This window comes from Canis lupus, chromosome 12 (assembly GCF_003254725.2).
Source record: "Canis lupus dingo isolate Sandy chromosome 12, ASM325472v2, whole genome shotgun sequence".
In the NCBI taxonomy this organism is placed as follows: domain Eukaryota; kingdom Metazoa; phylum Chordata; class Mammalia; order Carnivora; family Canidae; genus Canis; species Canis lupus.
In genome coordinates, this window is record NC_064254.1 from 28,522,302 (window position 1) to 28,543,829 (window position 21,528).

A 21,528-nucleotide genomic window follows, 5' to 3' on the forward strand; every position below is an offset into this window, starting at 1 on the left:
GTACCTGGCTTACCTTCTAGGCAGTATCTTTCTTATCCTGACCTTCTTTTCATGCACCTTCTCCTCCAAGCAATACCAACAACTTTTTAAATGCCTGTGATTTTGCCTCGTTCCTTTTTTTAAAGATTTATTTATTTTCTCATGAGAGACACACTCTGAGAGAGAGAGAGGCAAAGACACAGGCAGAGGGAGAAGGAGGCTCCTAACAGGGAGCCTGATGCGGGATTCGATCCCGAATCTCGGGATCATGACCTGAGCTGAAGGCAGGCGCCCAACGGCTGCGCCACCCAGGCATCCCAGCTAAGCTCCTTTTTAAAACTTTGATGAAAAGTCATCTCAGGAGCCTCTGCCTATTTTTTCCAGGTACAGGCCATTTCCATCTTCTGTATTATTTATACCTTCCTCCGTAGGTAGTTGCTTATGTATCTGTCTCTTCCTTAAAAATCTATGTTTATATATATGTTATATATGTTTATATATCTTATATATATCTTATATATGTTTATAAATCTATGCTTATATATGTTTATATATGTTATCTATGTTTATATATAAAATATATATATATATATATTCTGGCATTTATGGCACTTGAAATAGCTACTGACACATAATGATGCTCAAAAAATATTTGGTAAATGAATCAAAAATTATCAGTGACTGAATGCACAAAAATGACTATGGGATTGTATCTTCAAAGGACAGATAATCATTTCCAATCCTGTGTAAGACAATTTATTAACAAAAGACTAAATTCCAAATGATATGACGAATATCAAGTTTGTCAGAAATAAAATTTATGATTTATTCTTTTCAATTTCTGATTATGTTCCGCATGATTTGACAACAATAAGCTGCATTTAAGGTGTGCATATATATGACTTTAGAGCTTTCATTGCCAAAATGTAGATGGAATTTAAATGAGATTTCTAATTTGATTCAGTGAGCAGTAATAAAGTCTCTACTTGTTTGACAAATAAATTATTAAGCATAACAAGTTTGAATATATCTAATAAAAATAGTATCTGTTCATCTTTTAGTTTGTGAGTTTTAGGATATACAAACTGAATAATCAAGCATTCTATATCTTATTTTAAAATAAGTTTTAGATGTTAATTTCTAGATAATCTTAATTTTCTTTCCTCATATATTTCCTGGTCTGTATTTCAATTCTGGCTAAAACTCACACAGATTCAAATTAGTTTTCCTTTTCTATGTTTAGCTAGCTTTTGATCTTTTCTTGATATTTTCTTCAGCCCAGTCTCTTCATTTGTTTGTTCCATCTAAGCTAAATCAGACTGTGATAGGTTTCTCTTCATGGAAACCATAAGGCAGGAGTGATCCAGTGATCAAAAAGAAATCCTAAAAATCAGATTCCTGTTTCATACATAGTATCTCAGACATTCTATGCTTTCATTACTCTGTCTCTTCAATTTCTTCATACTCCTTATCTTTTGTGATTTGCCTAAATACTAAAATTTTTCTGTTTCTTCTCCTGTCTAGTGATTGCTGCTATCATTTTTTATTTATTCATTCTTTCATTTAAACATACATTTTTCTACCTACTCTTGCCAGTTTACCTAAGTAAAACTATTAAATGATTTATAGAAAACATCAAAAATACCACATTTTCTACATAACAGACTCCCAAGCAAAATCTCCATTTCTAATTGGAACTCAAAGATTTAGCAACCTGTTAAGTATCAATTGACATCACCTGAATATCTTTTAGGCATCTCAAATTCAAAGTGGGCAAAACAAAACTAAGGAGCTCTATCTTCATTCTTCCTTATTAACTATGATAAACTGCAAAACCTGAGTTATTTATTCCTCTTTACTTTCACTGAATTTACCAGCAAGTCCTGGCAACTTACCTCTAAAAATATCTCAAATCTGTCTCCTTACCTCTATCACAATTACTAACGTCCAAGTCTATCATAATTATCTCCCTCCCAAGTGAGAATACCAATTATTTTAACTGTAATATTAAATATTCACCTCACTTTACTGTAGTCTGCATTCACATCCAGAGTATTTTTTAAAAAATAGAATATAATTATGATATATAAATCCAGTATGACAGCTTCTGACAGCACTTCAGATAAAATCAAATTTCTTTGCCTTTTATGATGTGGCCCCTAACAACTTTTCAGCCAACAACTCATACTACTTCTTTCTTGTTTACTTAGTTTCCAGACATTTTGTACTTCTTTAGGTTCCTAACATACTAAACTCATTTTTTTTTTTTTAATCTGAGAGTCTTGGTAAAATTTAGCATAAGAACTTAATTCATTTATTTTAGAATATTATTTTTCTGAAGTTATACATAAATGACTTTTAATTCTATTATTAATGGAAGCATTATTAATCTACTCGTTAGTTATTAGTCTGGAGGCTGGAGTTGCTGTTTATCCTACTGAATATTTTTTATTAGTATCAAATTCCTTTTTATGTGTATTTGGCTTTGTGTATGATTAATAATACTTTTTTAAAAAAATCTACATTTATTATAAACAGATCTCACCATGTAGCATAGTATGTTAGGTTTCCTCTTGAGCAGAAAAGAGGGAGTTAAGGCATTCAGTACTGCTTCTGTACTTCTGGAGATAATAGAGTACAGTCTGGCCAGGAAGGTAGGGGAAAGGGTCTTTTAATTGCAAATCAAGTTGAGACTGTAGCTCTATCATTTATGACCCAGATCAACGTTGATGGCCAAGAAATGTGATCTAAAAGCCTAGGAGAAAATCAATACTTCCACCAATGATGGATTTAAATGAGGTAGAGACCCACAGTTAAAGGAAATATCTTTTCTCTTCCATTCCTCATTTCTACTTAGAGGAACCTTGCCTTAAAATTTTTGGTCTCTTTGTCTCTTCTATTATATCTCCCCCAAAATGGTGCTTTGAGTTACCAGCCTGTGGAAAACAGCCTTGGTTCAAAGATTCTAGGGTAAGTGGAGCTAATCTTTCAAAAGTCCAACTTGCAGGAGAGATGCTCACTGACAGGACAGGAGGTAGCAACCTCAGTACTCTGTTCTGCAACTGGATATACCTATTTGGACTCCATACAAAGCTATATTCCTCAAGATATTATCATTACTAAATTTAATATTTTGATTCTCTGTTGGATGGATGTGTTCTTACTACACGTAAGTTAAAACTGAGACATGACAAAAATGCTATTTCTTGGTTCAAAAACACACAAATCCAACAGGATTAATAGTAATATATTTACCCATAACAGCAGGAATTTACTTTCCCTCTATTCCTTCTATGGTATTATATAGTTTTGAACTGTTATAGAGTCTATGAGGTAAACTGGAGAAATTGTATACCAGGGCCTGTAACTGAAAGCTGAAAAGTGAGTATGTAAGATCCCAGAACAGGAGGGAGAGGGGCAAGACGGCAGAAGAGTAGGGTCCCCAAGTCACCTGTCCCCAACAAATTACCTAGATAACCTTCAAATCATCCTGAAAATCTCGAATTCGGCCTGAGATTTAAAGAGAGAACAGCTGAAATGCTACAGTGAGAAGAGTTCGCGCTTCTATCAAGGTAGGAAGACGGGGAAAAAGAAATAAAGGAACAAAGGCCTCCAAGGGGGAGGGGCCCCGCGAGGAGCCGGGCTGAGGCCGGGGCGAGTGTCCCCAGGACAGGAGAGCCCCGTCCCGGAGGACGCAGGAGCTGCACCGACCTTCCCGGGTGGAAAGGGGCTCGCGGGGAGGTGGAGCAGGACCCAGGAGGGCGGGGATGCCCTCGGGCTCCCGGGGACACTAACAGACACCTGCGCCCCGGGAGAGTGCGCCGAGCTCCCTAAGGGCTGCAGCGCGCACGGCGGGACCCGGAGCAGCTCGGGGGGGCTCGGGCGGCGGCTCCGCGGAGGGGGGGTGGGGCGGGAGCAGCTCGGGGGGGCTCGGGCGGCGGCTCCGCGGAGGGGGGGTGGGGCGGGAGCAGCTCGGGGGGGCTCGGGCGGCGGCTCCGCGGAGGGGGCTGCGGGGCGGGAGCAGCTCGGAGGGGCTCGGGGGCGGCTCCGCGGAGGGGGCTGCGGGGCGGGAGCAGCTCGGGGGGCTCGGGGGCGGCTCCGCGGAGGGGGCTGCGGGGCGGGAGCGGGAATCCAACAGCTCAGGCCCGGGAGCACAGGGCGCCGGGACACAGCCCAGGATCTGGCCTCCCCGGGACAGGCAGAGACCGGGAGGGCCCAGGACAGCAAGGACGCTCCTGCCCCGAGCTGAGCAGATCAGCGGCCCCGCCCGGAGCCAACAAGCCCTGCAGACGGAGAGCTCTGTGGTTACTGAAGGGGCTGACTCCAGGGCTCCAGAGCTGGCCCCGCCACTGGGGATATTCTTCCTGCGGCCTCGGGGTAAACAACCCCCACTGAGCCCTGCACCAGGCAGGGGCAGAGCAGCTCCCCCAACTGCTAACACCTGAAAATCAGCACAACAGGCCCCTCCCCCAGAAGACCAGCTAGACGGACAACTTCCAGGAGAAGCCAAGGGACTTAAAGTACACAGAATCAGAAGATACTCCACGGTTTTTTTTTTTTTTTTTCTTTTTGATTTGTTTCTTTCCCCCACCCTTTTTTTCTTTCTCTTTTTCTTCTTTCTTCTTTTTTCTTTTTCTCTTTTCTTTCCTTCTTTCTCGCCTCTCTTTTTCTCCTTTTCGCAATACAACTTCTTTTTGGCCACTCTGCACTGAGCAAAATGACTAGAAGGAAGACCTCACCTCAAAAGAAAGAATCAGAAACAGTCCTCTCTCCCACAGAGTTACAAAATTTGGATTACAATTCAATGTCAGAAAGCCAATTCAGAAGCACTCTTATAAAGCTACTGGTGGCTCTAGAAGAAAGCATAAAGTACTCAAGAGACTTCATGACTGCAGAATTTAGACCTAATCAGGCAGAAATTAAAAATCAATTGAATGAGATGCAATCCAAACTAGAAGTCCTAACGACGAGGGTTAACGAGGTGGAAGAACGAGTGAGTGACATAGAAGACAAGTTGATGGCAAAGAGGGAAACTGAGAAAAAAGAGACCAACAATTAAAAGACCATGAGGATAGATTAAGGGAAATAAACGACAGCCTGAGGAAGAAAAACCTACGTTTAATTGGGGTTCCCGAGGGCGCCGAAAAGGACAGAGGGCCAGAATATGTATTTGAACAAATCACAGCTGAAAACTTTCCCAATCTGGGAAGGGAAACAGGCATTCAGATCCAGGAAATAGAGAGATCCCCCCCTAAAATCAATAAAAACCGTTCAACACCTGGACATTTAATAGTGAAGCTTGCAAATTCCAAAGATAAAGAGAAGATCCTTAAAGCAGTAAGAGACAAGAAATCCCTGACTTTTATGGGGAGGAGTATTAGGGTAACAGCAGCCCTCTCCACAGAGACTTGGCAGGCCAGAAAGGGCTGGCAGGATATATTCAGGGTCCTAAATGAGAAGAACATGCAACCAAGAATACTTTATCCAGCAAGGCTCTCATTCAGAATACAAGGAGAGATAAAGAGCTTCCAAGACAGGCAGGAACTGAAAGAATATGTGACCTCCAAACCAGCTCTGCAAGAAATTTTAAGGGGGACTCTTAAAATTCCCCTTTAAGAAGAAGTCCAGTGGAACAATCCAAAAAACAAGGACTGAATAGATATCATGATGACACTAAACTCATATCTTTCAATAGTAACTCTGAACGTGAACGGGCTTAATGACCCCATCAAAATGTGCAGGGTTTCAGACTGGATAAAAAAGCAGGACCCATCTATTTGCTGTCTACAAGAGACTCATTTTAGACAGAAGGACACCTACAGCCTGAAAATAAAAGGTTGGAGAACCATTTACCATTCAAATGGTCCTCAAAAAAAGCAGGGGTAGCCATCCTTATATCAGATAAACTAAAATTACCCCGAAGACTGTAGTGAGAGATGTAGAGGGACACTATATCATACTTAAAGGATCTATCCAACAAGAGGACTTAAAAATCCTCAATATATATGCCCCGAATTTGGGAGCTGCCACATATATCAATCAATTAATAACCAAAGTTAAGACATACTTAGATAATAATACACTTATACTTGGTGACTTCAATCTAGTGCTTTCTATACTTGATAGGTCTTCTAAACACAACATCTCCAAAGAAACAAGAGCTTTAAATGATACACTGGACCAGATGGATTTCACAGATATCTACAGAACTTTACATCCAAACTCAACTGAATACACATTCTTCTCAAGTGCACATGGAACTTTCTCCAGAATAGAACACATACTGGGTCACAAATCAGGTCTGAACCGATACCAAAAGATTGGGATCGTCCCCTGTGTATTCTCAGACCATAATGCCTTGAAATCAGAACTAAATCACAACAAGAAGTTTGGAAGGACCTCAAACACGTGGAGGTTAAGGACCATCCTGCTAAAAGATGAAAGGGTCAACCAGGAAATTAAGGAAGAATTAAAAAGATTCATGGAAACTAATGAGAATGAAGATACAACCGTTCAAAATCTTTGGGACGCAGCAAAAGCAGTCCTAAGGGGGAAATACATCGCAATACAAGCATCCATTCAAAAACTGGAAAGAACTCAAATACAAAAGCTAACCTTACACATAAAGGAGCTAGAGAAAAAACAGCAAGATGCACCCTATACCCAGCAGAAGAAGAGAGTTAATAAAGATTCGAGCAGAACTCAACAAAATCGAGATCAGAAGAACTGTGGAACAGATCAACAAAACCAGGAGTTGGTTCTTTGAAAGAATTAATAAGATAGATAAACCATTAGCCAGCCTTATTAAAAAGAAAAGAGAGAAGACTCAAATTAATAAAATCATGAATGAAAAAGGAGAGATCACTACCAACACCAAGGAAATACAAACGATTTTAAAAACATATTATGAACAGCTATACGCCAATAAATTAGGCAATCTAGTAGAAATGGACGCATTCCTGGAAAGCCACAAACTACCAAAACTGGAACAGGAAGAAATAGAAAACCTGAACAGGCCAATAACCAGGGAGGAAATTGAAGCAGTCATCAAAACCCTCCCAAGACACAAAAGTCCAGGGCCAGATGGCTTCCCAGGGGAATTCTATCAAACGTTTAAATAAGAAACCATACCTATTCTACTAAAGCTGTTTGGAAAGATAGAAAGATATGGAGTACTTCCAAATTTGTTCTATGAGGCCAGCATCACCTTAATTCCAAAACGAGACAAAGACCCCACCCAAAAAGGAGAATTACAGACCAATATCCCTGATGAACATGGATGCAAAAATTCTCAACAAGATACTAGCCAATAGGATCCAAGAGTACATTAAGAAAATTATTCACCATGACCAAGTAGGATTTATCCCCGGGACACAAGGCTGGTTCAACACCCGTAAAACAATCAATGTGATTCATCATATCAGCAAGAGAAAAACCAAGAACCATATGATCCTCTCATTAGATGCAGAGAAAGCATTTGACAAAATACAGCATCCATTCCTGATCAAAACTCTTCAGAGTGTAGGGATAGAGGGAACATTCCTCAACATCTTAAAAGCCATCTACAAAAAGCCCACAGCACATATCATTCTCAATGGGGAGACACTGGGAGCCTTTCCCCTAAGATCAGGAACAAGACAGGGATTCCACTCTCACCACTGCTATTCAACATAGTACTGGAAGTCCTAGCCTCAGCAATCAGACAACAAAAAGACATTAAAGGCATTCAAATTGGCAAAGAAGAAGTCAAACTCTCCCTCTTTGCCAATGACATGATACTCCACATAGAAAACCCAAAAATCTCCACCCCAAGATTGCTAGAACTCATACAGCAATTCAGTAGCGTGGCAGGATACAAAATCAATGCCCAGAAATCAGTGGCATGTCTATACACTAACAATGAGACTGAAGAAAGAGAAATTAAGGAGTCAATCCCATTTACAATTGCACCCAAAAGCATAAGATGCCTAGGAATAAACCTCACCAAAGAGGTAAAGGATCTTAAAATCTATAGAACACTTCTGAAAGAAATTGAGGAAGAAACAAAGAGATGGAAAAATATTCCATGCTCATGGATTGGCAGAATTAATATTCTGAAAATGTCAATGTTACCCAGGGCAATTTACAAGTTTAATGCAATCCCTATCAAAATAACATGGGCTTTCTTCAGAAAGTTAGAACAAATTATTTTAAGATTTGTGTGGAATCAGAAAAGACCCTGAATAGGCAGGGGAATTTTAAAAAGGAAAACCATTGCTGGGAGCATCACAATGCCAGATTTCAGGTTGTACTACAAAGCTGTGGTCATCAAGACAGTGTGGTATGGCACAAAAACAGACACATAGATCAATGGAACAGAATAGAGAATCCAGAAGTAGACCCTCAACTTTATGGTCAACTAATATTCGATAAAGGAGGAAAGACTATCCACTGGAAGAAAGACAGTCTCTTCAATAAATGGTGCTGGGAAAATTAGACATCCACATGCAGAAGAATGAAACTAGACCACTCTCTTGCACCATACACAAAGATAAACTCAAAATGGATGAAAGATCTAAATGTGAGACAAGATTCCATCAAAATCCTAGAGGAGAACAAAGGCAACACCCTTTTTGAACTCGGCCACAGTAACTTCTTGCAAGATACATCCACAAAGGCGAAAGAAACAAAAGCAAAAATGAACTATTGGGACTTCATCAAGATAAGAAGCTTTTGCACAGCAAAGGATACAGTCAACAAAACTCAAAGACAACCTACATAATGGGAGAAGATATTTGCAAATGACGTATCAGATAAAGGGCTGGTTTCCAATTTCTATAAAGAACTTATTAAATTCAAGAGCAAAGAAGCAAACAATCCAATCATGTAATGGGCAAAAGACATGAAGAGAAATCTCACAGAGGAAGACATAGACATGGCCAACACGGACTTGAGAAAATCCTCTGCATCACTTGCCATCAGGGAAATACAAATCAAAACCACAATGAGATACCACCTCACACCAGTGAGAAGGTGGAAAATCAACAAGGCAGGAAACCACAAATGTTGGAGAGGATGTGGAGAAAAGGGAACCCTCTCACACTGTTGGTGGGAATGTGAACTGGTGCAGCCACTCTGGAAAACTGTGTGGAGGTTCCTCAAAGAGTTAAAAATAGACCTGCCCTATGACCCAGCAATTGCACTGCTGGGGATTTGCCCCAAAGATACAGATGTAATGAAATGCCAGGACACCTGTACCCCAATGTTTCTAGCAGCAATGTCCACAAGGGCCAAATTGTGGAAGGAGCCTCGGTGTCCATCAAAAGATGAATGGATAAAGAAGATGCGGTTTATGTATACAATGGAATATTACTCAGCCATTAGAAATGACAAATACCCACCATTTGCTTCAACGTGGATGGAACTGGAGGGTATTATGCTGAGTGAAATAAGTCAATCAGAGAAGGACAGACAGTGTATGGTCTTATGCATTTGGGGAATATAAATAATAGTGAAAGGGAATAGAGAAGAGAGAAGAAATGGGTAGGAAATATCAGAAAGGGAGACAGAACATAAAGACTCCTAAAAACCAACAAAGTAGGGGTGGTGGAAGGGGAGTAGGGCGGGGGGTGGGGGTGACTGGGTGATGGGCAATGAGGGGGGCACTTGACGGGATAAGCCCTGGGTGTTTTTCTGTGTGTTGGCAAATTGAACACCAATAAGAAATAAATTTATTATTAAAAAAAAAGATCCTGGAAAGGTGAGATCAGACAAGGGCTTCTGCTTAATCTTGATGTGCACCTCCAGATTTGACCACAAAGTCCAGTTACCAGACATGGAAGCAACTTGAGCAACTTGAGACTTAATTCCTTATGTGCATAAATTCCCAGAAAGTCCTACATCTAGTTTTCCTTAATTAAGAGTCTCCACATACTGAGCCTGTGGTTGTCTAACAACTGAGCATACACAGTAGGTAGAAACAAATGGACATGTATGTAAAATTTGGGGTGACACAATAAGATCATCACAGGGACTCTTATGAATTGAAAGTATAATCACAACTGTGATATGTTTTATTGACTACAATTTTTCTTCTACAGATTACAAATTGTGGATTGATTTATACTGATTAAACCTTTTATTTTAGTCTTGAAAATTAATTCACAGGATATACTTATTAAAAGTTATTTATCTGAGAAAGCAAAAACTCTAATGAAAAGATGAAAAATCAGATTTATTGTGATTTTTTTTTTACAGTGTTGTCTTTATAGGTCTAGGAAACTTTTAGAACTAGCACTTGGCCTTATAATTTCATGTTTTTGACAATACACAGAAGAATATGAGTCACATAGTTTCGTTTTAAACCCTAACTCTTCTTAAACTCCACCCCCCATCCCAGGGCCATCACTATAAGGACCAATCCCCTAAATATCAATGCATTTGCTCTTTAGGATAGTTAAAGATATATACAATTTAATGGTATTAGTGCAAAATAATCTTATTGGCTACTTTAATTTTTCTTGCAGTGCCTCAGTTGAATTAATTCAGTAACAGCCAAAAGGATAAAGTGGCTAAGGATATTATTGTTTATTGGTGACAGGGCATTTTTAAACCATGGAGTCTTGGTATGGGTTAATACCAAGTCTTTTTATCCTTGATCTCTCAGAGGATTCTCATAATTAATTGACATGTAATGAAATAATCTATTTATTAATAAATGTTAATACTTTTCACTGTCAAAACATAAATATTGTTATTAGGACTAAGATGAAGTTGTTGAAATTATCTAAGTTTATTAAAGCTATGAGACACATAGATGTTACAAATTATCTCTGATTGTACCTTTAGCAATTTTGAACCTATTTTCAGGTCATGAGCAATTGGTAATAACAAGATTGCTCTTGGTAATTATACACTTGCAGATTTCTTAATAGTCTATCAGGTGGAATAACAATATGGAAACCCATTTTCCTATAATGCTCAGTCTCAGAAATGAATACTTTTTTTTTCTGTATAATGAAGCAGGAGTTTATTAGGCATGTCATCAGAGTTGAAAGGAAAAGTACAACAGACCTATTTCATGGTACAGTAGACTTTATATCCGAGAGCACTTCAGAAAGGAGATATTAGATTTACAGAAATAATCTTGTTTCAGTTTTTAGTCAAAATTACAACACATTCGAAGTCTGAGTACAAATTGATTCAAGCTTGAATTCATCAGGGAAGCTATCTAAATTGGTTAGATTGTATGCTTTCAAATCAGTTCCTTTCTTAGTAGACACTTCCTAATCATACACTAATCTCATTCCAGTGAAAGTATTTATTCATTCTCAAATAGTTGCACATAGCACTCTGAGGATACTAATGAGATACTGTGCATTCAACAACTGGGAGATGGACTATGTAATATCTGCTCAATCCTGGAGGATAGCAAATAGGATAGGCCATTCAAATATGATAAGTCATATTTAGCACATAGAATTCTTATTCTTGAAAGGGCATAGCACAGAAAGTTAGTGGTCTATTTCCTAATCTACTTTAAGTAGTTTATGAAAATGGCCATGTTAGAAAGAAAATGGCAATGTATTTTTCAAGAATTAAGATATCTACTTCCATCACCACTAACCCTAATGATGTGTGTCTGCTGGATTAGAGCAAAGGAGAGAAGAAAAGCAAAAAGAAAATTGAGTGTATAAAAAAAAGGAAGAAAGAAATTATATATATAAAGAATTCAGATGGAAGTTTCAATTTCTATACTAACTTGAAGACCCCAGCACATCATTTTTAAAATCAGTATTAAAATATATATGTCTGAACCAAAAAGAGGATATTCGCCTGACTATCCGGACATACATAAATAATTGTACCTTTATAATCCCTGAATAATTAGTACCTAGGACAGAGACTAAAGCAGGGAAATACCATATTTAATGAAATCCAAGACATTAGAGATTACCAGATGCACCAGAAACTGATAAACATATCATCAACTGTTGGGTATTGTCTGGTTTTAGAAGTGATAATATGTGAAGAAATACAAAAAAAAAAAATGTGCTTTAGATTGCATGAAATACTGTTGCGGTAAAAATTCAATGACTAATATTCTTGTATCAATTAGGGTCCAGAGAGGAGAGAGAAAATACTTTGGTAAATTAAAAAGGAATAATTTAGTAAAAAAATTATTTTAATTAGTGAAAATGATTACTAAAATGAGTAAAGAGACTTCTGAAGCATATTAGCATTAGAGCATTCCTATATTCTATAATATCCACAATGGCATGAAACATACCTAACTAGATGGACAGAATAATGTAAGAAGAGTACCATGGCAGAAGAAGACTTCTCCCAAAATTAATTATTTAAAAAAGTTACTATTTGGTTTTGATACCTTTAATATCTTGTGTTACATGTTATCGAATTAGTATAGATCCAACTAATAATTTAATCATAAGTTCAATAAAGTGGCTTAAAGAGGCAGCTGTTAACACACACATGGCAGAAAGCTAATAGCGTAAAAGTAGGGTTAAAATCCTCATTTGTACTGCTGTTTCTTGACCATTAATTCATATTCATGTAAAAAAAATCATTGTATTTTTAAGCTTAATGGTGATTAGTTGACACTATGCTCTCATTGCTAACTTTTCTTATCCTCTTAGAACTTTTCCTGCTGTACTAAAGAGTTTAATGCCTGAGAAGTCTTCCTTATTCAACCCTAATTATGTAATCTTGGATAATGCCAACATTTATTTGAACCACTCACTATTTCAGTGCATATCTCATTTCCTCAACAATCTATTGTCCGAAGACCTTTACATCCAATTCACATCTGCTACATACTCATGGATAAGCCATGATATTGTCATCATCACAATACGGACATTCTGCAGATACATTGTTTTTCAATTAATAATTTGTGACCTCCATCACCTATCCTTATCACTCATTCTCAGTTTCTCAGTTTTACTTTGAATTCTAGGTCTTTATACCTTTTTTTCTTTCATTCCATAAAACCACTCTCTTGGAAATATTTCAATTCCTTTGTTGTTTTCTTTAGTAACATTCACCAGGTAAAGTAAAGCTTGGTCAGAGCTTCCTAACTGTGTGTTAATGTGCCAGTACATGGGTTTCAGGTTGGTCCAGATACTGATGCATGTAGCTCATCAGCAGGTGGCAATTTCCAAATTAGTCACATAATGTAGTCCAGCAATCTCTAGCTTCAAGGAGGCTTATCAGTGTGTATCATGTGTCATAAGACGTTACTATTTTTTTTGTGTGTGTGCATTCTGGTGTGAAAAAAAATGTTGGTAAATTGCTTTGAATCAATACAATAATCTAATTTGCTGGTGTTAAATTCTGCTAATAAACTATGTTCTCTAATATCTGTAAAATCTGATGCTGTTCATGAATCTTCTTAGATACCACTTTTCAAATTTCTCTATACTCCTTTAACCTTTAATCTTGCTAACATAACAGAGTCTCAAGAGATAACCTAACTTTTCACTCCTCAGAGAGAACAACAATCATAGAACTCTATAAAACTGATAAAATTTAAAAATTTTTAAAAATTCTTTTAAATTTATTTATGATAGTCACACAGAGAGAGAGAGAGAGGCAGAGACATAGGCAGAGGGAGAAGCAGGCTCCATGCACTGGGAGCCCAACGTGGGATTCGATACTGGGTCTCCAGGATCGCGCCCTGGCTCAAAGGCAGGCGCCAAACCGCTGCGCCACCCAGGGACCCCAAAAACTGATAAAATTTTAATCTTCACATTTTACCACATTTGCTCTTCCTCCCATACCTCCCACACCCACACATACTCACTCTTTTCTTTTTTTTCCCCTTTAAGAGAGTAATATTACTCTTACACATGTGATTGTTAGTCTTTCCCACAGTTCTGAGGGCTCTTCCCCTATTATTTCTTCTCTTATATCTTGAATGTCTAAAATTTCCCTTTTTCATTGTTTTCTCTTATCAGCATTTAAAAATGTTCTGATCACAAGAAAACAAAATAAAGGAGGAAACTTCATTGCTCACCATCTTCCATTTTTTCCTTTCCCTCTCTTTGGTGCCAACATTCTTAAAAATTTTATCTACACCCATTTTCTTATGTGTACTCAGTTTCAGTCACATGACAAGTAACTTCTGTCCCTTCTCTACAGAAACTGCTTTTTGCCAATGTGCCAATTATACAAGACATCATTAAAGATGAATTCAGTTTGTCATGTTTGAGTCCCTATCTTAGACAATATTGAGGTGGCATTTGTTAGTATAGATTCGTGTCTCCTATTTTAGGTGTACACTTCTCTTGGCTACAGTTCTTACTGTTTCTCTCCTTTGCCTAATGTGTCTTCCTGGTGTAGCTCTTCTTTTTCTACTCCCATCTTAAACATTGATAGACCTCAGCTTTGTCATGGGACCTCTTTCTCTTCTTAATCTGTACACATTTCCTGAGCAAACTCATACATTATGCTAAACTTATATTGTTCTTAAAAATTTTTACAGTCAAATCACTTCAAAGTATATATCCTCACCCTGAGTTTGCTTTCTGCAATTTAAAATCTCCAGTTAAAGATTTATTTATTTGAGACAGAGGGTGCGTGTGCATACATGCACACAAGTGTGAAGGCAGGGGCATAGGGAGAGAATTCTCAAGCCAACTCCCTGCTAAGCGCGGAGCAAAATGCTGGGCTTGACCCCAGAATCCTGAGATCATGAACTAAGCTGAAATCAAGAGTCAGAGAGGTAACGGACTGAGCCACCCAGGTGCCCCCCAAGCCCCCATTTATAAGGGAATATCTAAACAGCTATTGAAAGTAACTTAGGTGTCCCATGAATATCTCAAATTACACATATTACAAACTTCATACTTCATCTATCTCACCAAATGTTTGGATTCTAATTCTGTTTCTCATGAATGACACCAATTCTATAGAGATTCTGCAGCCAGAAACCTGATATTTCTCCCCCAGCACCTTCCTTTCATTAAGCAATGTGTAACTAACACATTGAGTAATTTCACTTCCCCTGATCTTGGTAGAGATAAAGTCAGAACAATTCTTAAATAATCTTCTAGTCCTCCTATGTTTCCTTCACCATTGCAACTACCTAGTTCTGAATGACATCAAGTCTCCCTTGAATTACAAAAACAACTATATGTGCAATCTACAAAACAAACAAACAAACAAACTCACAGTAACAGATTGTAGAGAGTAGAATGGTGACCAGTGGGGTGCCAGGGGCTGGGTAGATGGGGGAATGAAATGAGGGTATTCATGTAAGATACACGTATATATATATATATATATATATAAAATACTGTATGTGTGTGTATATATATGATTCCTATATCTCTATAGGAATATTGTTCTGTAGGTTTCTGTTTATCTGTCTGTAGCTCCTATTGAACTGTAAGCAGAACTCTTTCTCTATTCATTATTTAATTCTCTATGCCTATTATCAATTTGATTTACAAATATTAAATGTGTAATTTTAATTATAAAATAAGGATAAAACAGAAAACAATGTTAAATGAATGCTGTTCAAATAAATGAGTATTCAAATATTTGTCATTTTAATTTTACAATTTATGTTTAAAATGACATTTACTATCTTATCTCTCTTCTTTAGGATGTACATAACAAAAACACACATTCATTTATCACTCTTGGACACACGGCTTTCATTTTCATTGTAACAAAGACTTTTTCAAAGCCACATAAAAGGAATGTATTTGTAATGGATTATGGCAAAATATATAAAGTATTCATCACAGGCTAAATATATATATATATATATATATATATATATATGATAATATAATTTTGAAAGAAAAATGCTTTCTTAAAAATACAAAAAAATTGCAAAGTCACCATAGAGAGCAAAAAACCCCATTATTAATACATAAATTAATGAATAGGAATTTTAATTTTCAGCCTATTCAATAGCAGAAAAATTGGAAAATTCACATAAAGTTAAAAATACATGAAATAGGATTTTGGACAAATGATGATAGTATTGGGAAAGTTGTTAAAGTTCACTGAATATTCACCTCAAATCAGACAGCAATTAGATAATATACCCAAAAACCTATGTGCAGGATTTAAAACACAGTATCCCCATAAACAGGCACACACACCACGAACATCAGCTATTAAATATATTCACAAGAACTATGAACTCTGTGCCATATACACCTGTTCAAGTGATAGCAATAGAAAATAATAGAGTATCTTACAAACCTGAAGATAAGAGAATCCTCAAATTGTTATCATGTATTCACTGGAAAGCATAGCAAGTCAACTTGAAAACAACAGTGAGGCTTAGAACTGTTTGTCTATTCTTATAGGGTGACTACAAAGGAAAAACAATCAAAATGCTTTCAGAGAGGTGTAGCTGCATAAATTCACAAGACTACCACAGTTCTTTTTCTGAACAGGGCCCCACACTGGGGAGAAACTGTTCAAAATGGAATAGAAAGTGAACAGGATAGGGACGACAGAGACGGAGAAGGGAGATCAGACACTCTTAGGGGAGAAAGACAGACTAGGACATCAGGGTAGGCAAGCCGCCATATACTAGAACAGTAAACAAACTAATAACAACAACAAACAACAAAGGTGAGGTAAGGAAATCTAGCTTGATTTATTTCTATTTCTTAATGTTCAAAAAGACTATCAACATAAAATAGCAGAGTATCAAGGTTAGCTCCAACGCAAAGTTATTAAAAGAAAAAGAATAAGAAATATAATAATATCATTATGGACAATGAAAGTCTCTGAAATAATGAAAGAAAATGACAGAGCCATTGTCAAAAAATCAGATCAAATCTGCAAAGAATTACTTCAAATGAGCTAAAAGACATTAAGAAAATATCATCAGCTATGAATGAACAACATACACACAAATTAGAAAAACTTAGTAATGAGGTCAAAGAACTCAGAAAAAAATCAGCAAAAGAAAACATTTCCAAAAAGAACATAACAAAGAATGAACACAACAGATAATTGCTTAGGATAATTAGAAGATGGAAAAAAAACAGAAATTAAGAAAGAAATGTAAAGGATTTGAGAGAGACAAATATTGAAAGTAGGCAACAAAGATTCAATGTATCAATTAAGGATTCCTTAAAAAGGAAAACGAAATTAAGGAAAACAGAAAACATCAAAAATTGTAATTCAAGAACACTTCATTTAGTGAAATTACTGCACTTCAAGGGAAAATACAACTTTTGGCCAGTAAGAAGGAAAAAAAAGCAGCAAGTGATTTATAATGGAAAAAAATTAGATTAACATCAAACTTTTCAATAGCAACTTTTCTTTTTTGGTATGCCAAAAGAAAATAAAATATTTAAATACCTGAGAAAATTTACAATATTTAAGAAAGAAAGAGAAAATGGGAACAGAGGATTTTATATCAAGCAAATGTACTCTCAAGTATAAAAAACACAGATCTATGATTATCAATACACAAGATTTCAAGGGTTTTTATTCCCATGAGCTCTCCCTGAAGAATCCTCTGGAGTCTAAGCTTTAGGCAACCAAAATAAGGAGAGACACTAACACAAGAATATGTTGCTAAGCAGTATACATGCATCTACTTGCAGGAATAAACTAAATGAAGGGGAAAAAAGGAAAGTGCACTGTATATGTTGCCAATAGGTTAAGACTACAGAGATATGGTATAAAAAATTAGAAGACAATGAAGAAAGCTCATGAACAAAAAATTTTTATAACTATGTTGATATTTTTATTTGTAATTTTGTTCTTTTATGTTTATACTGCAGAATAAAGTAAATGAGTAATAATGGGATATTGTGATTTGGTTATCCCTAGTATTCTTGAGACGAAGATTTTATTTTATTTTTTTTTTTGAGGATTTTAAATATTAAACAATATACAGGTATTATACAGGAGATATTAGTATAAGATTCTATAATGATGAATTCAAATTGGTAGTTCCAGAAAGAATAAAGAAATTAAATTCTGCCACACACCTAAAAACATATTTTAAAAGTAGGAACAACTAAACAATGGTGTATAGGTATTTACAACTTAATGGGGAAAAAAAAAAAAGGAAATAAAAAAGCATAAGAGTAATCCTGTAAAAACCAGACAAGTGGCTGCTTTTAGAAGGAGGGCTTCACATGGACACTGGAGGGTCTTCAGGGGTAGCTAGTAAGCTCAGTTTTTCTGCATGGTTATAAAGGTGTGTTACAATTCACCTTAAAATAACTTATTAAGGTATGCATTTATTTTTTTGTGATTTGTTTTAATACTAAAAACTGAAAATAAAGTGTGAAAATTGTTTTTAAATTTTGAGAGACAAACAAAAATAAGAGACATACAATTCCCTTTGAGACTACAATATGTTGATCCCATGGCAAGACTTGGTCCCACACTCTGCAATTATTCATTTCTGCAGCTCCTATTTTTCAGTCAATATAGGAATCTCAGGAACATAGCAGTTGTAGCATTAAGGTTTTTTTTTTTTTTCACTAGTTGTATTGCATCTGAAAATTACCTTCCTGAGTGGTTTCATACAGTGCTGCCCTATTGGGGTGCCTGATTGTGGCCACTTCTACCCAAGGATTTGGCAAGACCTTGGAGAGACCATGGGGCAAAAATGTTACCAGATATGAACACCTCTTAGTCACTACTGCAAAGGGAATGTTTAGTAATTTTACATAGGTCGTATTGTGAAATCCATTCTCAGGATACATTTCAACCAGGAACTTCTACTTTCCCTTTACAGTAGGGTGGAGGTGGGCACAAAATGGTAGAGAAGCAGTATACAAAAGGCAAACTAGAGTGTCACATCAAAGCAGTTAACAGAACCAAAAGAGAAGCTGATTCATGGGAGTGATTAGCCATCAGAGAAGGTTTTAAATGAGAACATTTTTAGGAATATAATTCACTGCCAAGCCAGATAAAGACATGCCTTTGTTTCAAGAGAAAAAAAAAAAAAAAAAGACTAGGTAAACTGATATGTGCTTCACCAAACTATATAAAAGCAAAAGAAATATTCAGACAGGATAACTAAAAAATAAGACATATTGGCTAGGAGGTTCAGTAACTTCTCACGGAAGAACATGTTGAAGTGGTATTAAAATCACATGATATAATGCAAGTAGTCATTGTGTATAATTATACTAAAATTACTGCCTAATAAAATATATATAATTTTCATTTCATGTTGTGGATTCTCATCCAATCTTGTTATCTTCAGTATGTTTGTAGGAGGACTTAAAAGTTGTGAACATGAGTACTTAGTCACTGTTTTGAGCATTCTTGTCCCTTTAACACTATGTTTGTATCCTACCAGGAGTTTGGGTACATATGTTGAAAACCAAGGGCTTAATAATCTACCCACTTCTACGATTCACTGATTTCATCATTTAGCAAAACACTGTCTACAAATACTCACAATATTAAATGGTTTTGGTATCACCAGAAGCTTAAAAAATTCTTCACATTTTCAAAGCAATAAATATTGCTTAGAGGATGAGAACATTATATAAACATTTAGGCTCTTAACCTGTATATTTTAACTACAATTTTAAAAAAGATTTTATATATTTATTTGACAGAAAGAGAGGGAGAGAGCACAAGCATGGGGAGCAATAGGCAGAGTGAGACGGGGGAGTAGAGTCCCTGCTGAGCAGAGAGCCCACTGTGGGACTTGATCCCCGGACCCTGAGATCATGAACTGAGCAGAAGGCAGATGTTTAGCTGACTGACCCACCAGGTGCCCCTCAACTACCTTTTAAACAATTCAACACAATTCATATTAGTTAATAATTTATGTGTTTTTTCTTGTAGTCTTAACTTTACTAAAAAGTTTCAGGAGAAAAAGAGACATTTTATTAATAATCTCTGAGGAAATTCAGGTTAAGTAATGTTTAGATGAACTCAGAAGATTATACTATTAGGTGTACATAGTGCATTTTCTAAATATTATTGTATAAATTTGTTTTAATCCAAAAATTTTTGTGATACCACCTTGTATAGGACTTTAGTTCCTGAATCTATGATATATACTTTTAGTTATTATTTAAAATCCAGTTAGTTAAAAAATGGTGTAGAATTAGTTTCAAGTGTTCAATATAGTGACTCAACAATTCTATACAACACCCTGTCCTCATCATGACAAGTGCACTCCTTAATCCCCATCACCTATATCACCCATCCCCCTACCACCTCCCCTCTGGTAACCATAGTTTGTTCTCTATAGTTAAGAATCTGTTTCCTGGTTTGGTTCTCTCTCTCTTTTCCCTTAGCTCATTTCTTTTGTTTTTTATATTCCAGGTATAAGTGAAATTATATAGTATTTGTCTTTCTCTATTTCTCTAGCTCCACTCATGTCTGTGCAAATTGCAATAATTCATTCTTTCTTACAACTGAGTATATTCTATTGTGTGTATGTGTGTGTGTGTATATATATACATATATATATATATATCTTTTTCATTATACATAATGTATCATTATTCACATCTTCATCATACATATCATATACATATACACACACATACATATATGTATCATATCTTCCTCATTATACATAATGCTGCTATAAACATCAGTGTGCCTGTATCTCTTTGAATTAGGACTTTCCTATTCTTTGGGTAAATACCTGGAAGTGCATTTGCTGGATTATAGGGTAGTTCTATTTCTAACTTTTTTTTAACACCCGTATTGTTTTTCAGAGTGGCTGCAACAGTTTGTATTAGTGAGGCAGAATCTGAGTTTTCAGAGTCTAATATTTCTAAGGAGAATCATATCAACTCTTGGAGAACTGTTAACACATCAGGTCTAACCTGCACTGAATTGAAGATTTTCATTTGAAATGAAAATTCACTTAATAGGTCTAAAATATATAAATATCTAGTTATTTATCTGGCAGGCAGCTATGGAGAAATCTCACACTTCAATTTTTACAGGGCATGGAAGCACATTCATCAATGTCTATTGCAGTTTTTATCTGACAGGAAAGAAAATCAAACATTAAAACAGGAAATCAAGTTGGATTTGAGGAAACAGAAAGTTACTTTACAGTCCAAATGACAACTACATAACGTAACTGTAAGAGGTTGGTACCACCACAAATTATTTTTGCTGGACAGTTTTAAAGGTAAGGTTGAGGGATGCCTGGGTGGCTTAGTGGTTAAGCATCTGCCTTTGGCTCAGAGCCTGATTCTGGAGTCCCCAACCGAGTCCCACTTTGGGATCCTAGCTTGGAGCCTGCTTTCCTTCCCTCTGCCTGTGTCTCTGCCTCTCTCATGAATAAATAAATACAATCTTTAAAATAAACAAATAAAGGTAAGGTTGATAGATTATAACTGTTATTTATACAAATTAAATTCTCCAAAGAAGAATGTCTACAGGGATCCCTGGGTGGCACATCGGTTTGGCGCCTGCCTTTGGCCCAGGGCGCGATCCTGGAGACCCGGGATCGAATCCCATGTCGGGCTCCCGGTGCATGGAGCCTGCTTCTCCCTCTGCCTATGTCTCTGCCTCTCTCTCTCTCTCTTTCTGTGTGACTATCATAAATAAATAAAAATTAAAAAGAAA

The 21,528-nt window shown here is 36.6% G+C and overlaps 1 protein-coding gene and 1 long non-coding RNA gene across 2 annotated transcripts in view; one reads left to right on the plus strand and one right to left on the minus strand.

Moving 5' to 3' along the window:
- The window catches only part of EYS (eyes shut homolog), a 1,522,493-nt gene that overhangs the window by 1,149,221 nt on the left and 351,744 nt on the right, over positions 1-21,528 (minus strand). The gene's annotated exons all lie outside the window — the stretch shown is intronic.
- LOC125752224 (uncharacterized) overlaps positions 265-21,528 on the plus strand; it is a 54,995-nt gene continuing 33,731 nt past the window's right edge. Inside the window, exon 1 of the long non-coding RNA XR_007401202.1 lies at positions 265-363. This is a non-coding gene — a long non-coding RNA (uncharacterized LOC125752224). The remainder of the gene's footprint in view (positions 364-21,528) is intronic.